Below are 3,633 nucleotides of genomic sequence, written 5' to 3'. Positions count from 1 at the left end.
CGTCCTAGACCTGTTGAGGTAGTGTAGCCGATGTCATATCTGGCCCTCTGCGTTGTGTTTCTCACGGCCTGCCCTAGGTGGGGTTCGATCCCACGACCTCCCGCACCGGAGGCGACGATGCTAACCTCTTCGCCAAGAGGTTGACAACCACTTGGCAGGTAGGTTAGCACGTCTTATATGGGTGGAATGAGTGCACATCCGTTACAGTAGCAGCAGCTAACCCTCCAGACAAGTAGAGCAGAGGAACAAAAACACTTCCTGATCATTTCTGGTGCCAGACCAGCATTAATACTTCAAACCAAATCAACAGTCCAGTCCTACTTCACTTTCCTACCTCAGCTTTTGCTGATGAATCATCTCATACGGTCTTTTCAGCACCTGCAGTTTAAGCCAAGCATATTTTAAAAAGTAACTGCTGTTTGTCTAAAACATTTTAAAGACATTCAGTGCACAGAATGTACTGAATGTCACAGATTCATTCATTGTGAATGTGTGCTCCAGTCCTCACTTAACTAACCCATTTTCTGGTGCTGTTTGAAAAACACAGAGTGTCTGAGATGAAAGAATTTCATAAACAGCAGAGTTATAGGGCCACATTATGTAATAATGTTCTATATTTTCACCTCATGATGTAATAACACTGCATTTTGTATTAATCTGCCACATTTTCTAATAAAACCCTTGAACGCAATGTGTAACAAACTTTGCCATATTCTGTAATACGTTTTCACCAAAGTATTACATTTTCTTCATTAAACAGTGCAACACCCGCATTTTGTAATAATTTGCTGCATTATGTAACAACTTTTTACAAAATGTGGCAAAGTGTATTACAAATTGTGTTCATGGATTTTATTACAAATTGTGGCAGATTTATACACAATGCGGCGTTATTACATCATGAGGTGAAAATGTATTACATTGTTACGTAATGCGGCGCTACAAGTGTAAATATTTTATAATCTTTCTTTTAAATTAGGTTTTGGCCCTTTGACAGTTTTTTGTTCAATAACAGCATGAAACTTTTTTCAGATGATTTATTTTTACTCCACAGATCTGGAATCAGTCGATAATAAAGTGTTAACTTTATGTTTTTAACAGGTTTGCTGAGATGGACGAATATTACAAAAAGGAACTTAACAAGGAGAGGTAGATCTATTTCTTTAAAGACTTTTAAAGAGGCATAGAACAGGTTTTAAATCCACCACAGTGTGTAAGCTACACCACATGGACTCAGTCTGACAACTACTAAGTAGTTATCACCTTCATCCAGCTCTGAACGTAATGTTAAAGTGGTGTCAGTGTGGTGCTGACTCAGATGTTTGAGACTGTAGATGCTGTTGGAGTGGATCATAGTGAATCCTTAAAGCAGAAGTAAGTGATATATTTGTGTTAATATAAGTCTTAAATAGTTATATCTTCCGACAGCAATCACTTCTATAGAGTGTTTGGTCTGAAACACGGGTCTGTCAGTCACTCTGCTCTGCTCTGAGCCGAGGAGAAAACTTTTCTCGTATCCTATAAGTTTTATCCAATGAGGAGAGAGAACGGCATGCAGGGCTGTTTGTGCAGCCAAGGAATGCGCGTGAATGTGGGTGACGTAGGGACGAGGACTGTTATGGTGCGTTCAAGGCAGCCCGTAACTGGTGTTTTTCCGACCTGTGAAGTTGGTACCAGTTCAATCTGGTACGAGTTCACGGGTCAGAAGTTACGAGTGGCCGTTATAGTGACTTTCACAGGTAAAACAGGTCGGAGAAACACGAGTGGGTTGTCTGGAACGCTACAAAGTCGTAAGTTGTGACTTGAAGCTGTAATTTACGGTTTCAAAAGCCTGCCTGGAACGCAGCATTAGCCAAAACCACCGGATCGCTTACTTCTGCTTTAAGAAGTTCCCAGTGTTCCACTGAAACCACTGATGTGCTCATAGTACTCCAATGCTCAATTAGTGAAAAAGTGTTTATTCTAGATCATTTATCTCACAGATGCTTCATTACAGTGCATCAGATCAAGATGTTTTTCACATGTTGTTTATTTAACCTTACAGATCTGCTTGTAATGGAAAAGAGGAAGAACTCCAGTCATTCAAAGACAGGTACTGACCACACAGCAAACATCCCATTCCAGTTAGATGCAGGTCGTCCTAGACCTGTTGAGGTAGTGTAGCCGATGTCATATCTGGCCCTCTGCGTTGTGTTTCTCACGGCCTGCCCTAGGTGGGGTTCGATCCCACGACCTCCCGCACCGGAGGCGACGATGCTAACCTCTTCGCCAAGAGGTTGACAACCACTTGGCAGGTAGGTTAGCACGTCTTATATGGGTGGAATGAGTGCACATCCGTTACAGTAGCAGCAGCTAACCCTCCAGACAAGTAGAGCAGAGGAACAAAAACACTTCCTGATCATTTCTGGTGCCAGACCAGCATTAATACTTCAAACCAAATCAACAGTCCAGTCCTACTTCACTTTCCTACCTCAGCTTTTGCTGATGAATCATCTCATACGGTCTTTTCAGCACCTGCAGTTTAAGCCAAGCATATTTTAAAAAGTAACTGCTGTTTGTCTAAAACATTTTAAAGACATTCAGTGCACAGAATGTACTGAATGTCACAGATTCATTCATTGTGAATGTGTGCTCCAGTCCTCACTTAACTAACCCATTTTCTGGTGCTGTTTGAAAAACACAGAGTGTCTGAGATGAAAGAATTTCATAAACAGCAGAGTTATAGGGCCACATTATGTAATAATGTTCTATATTTTCACCTCATGATGTAATAACACTGCATTTTGTATTAATCTGCCACATTTTCTAATAAAACCCTTGAACGCAATGTGTAACAAACTTTGCCATATTCTGTAATACGTTTTCACCAAAGTATTACATTTTCTTCATTAACCCTTGTGTTGTCCTCACATTAAACAGACATCCCTTGTCTCCTAGGGTCACATTGTCCCCAATGATTGATCCCGCTGTCCTGATATTACGATTGCCACACACACACACACACACACACACACACACACACACACACACACACACAGACAGCATGCAGGAACGTACGCAGGGGCTCATCCCGATATACACGCGCGTGGGGTCGGGGGGGGGGGGGGGGGGGGGGGGGATTATTATTATTAAAAAAATTATTATTATAATTATTACTATTATAAAAAAATATCCCATACCTTTATCTTTTTTATCTCATATGTATATTGTACAGCTTACACAGAAACATGACCAATGACAAGTTATGTGTAGATAGATAGATAGATAGATAGATAGATAGATAGATAACGTGGTCACCAATCAATCACTCTGGTCACCAATCAATCAATCAATCAATCAATTTAGTTCCAAATTCCCAGCAGCACACTCACCGCAGTATGGAAGCGAACAGCTTTTGCAGATATATTTGATAGATAGATAGATAGATAGATAGATAGATAGATAGATAGATAGATAGATAGATAGATAGATAGATAGATAGATAGAGTGGTCATCAATCAATCAATCTGGTCACCAATCAATCAAAAAATAATTATTATTATTATAAGAAATATCCCATACCTTTATCTTTTTTTATCTCATATTTTTATTGTACAGCTTACACAGAAACATGATCAATGACAAGTTATGTTT

The sequence above is a fragment of the Trachurus japonicus genome, chromosome 21 (assembly GCF_045865225.1).
Source record: "Trachurus japonicus isolate A0001 chromosome 21, Traja_1.0".
Taxonomy (NCBI): domain Eukaryota; kingdom Metazoa; phylum Chordata; class Actinopteri; order Carangiformes; family Carangidae; genus Trachurus; species Trachurus japonicus.
This window is presented reverse-complemented; position numbering follows the sequence as displayed.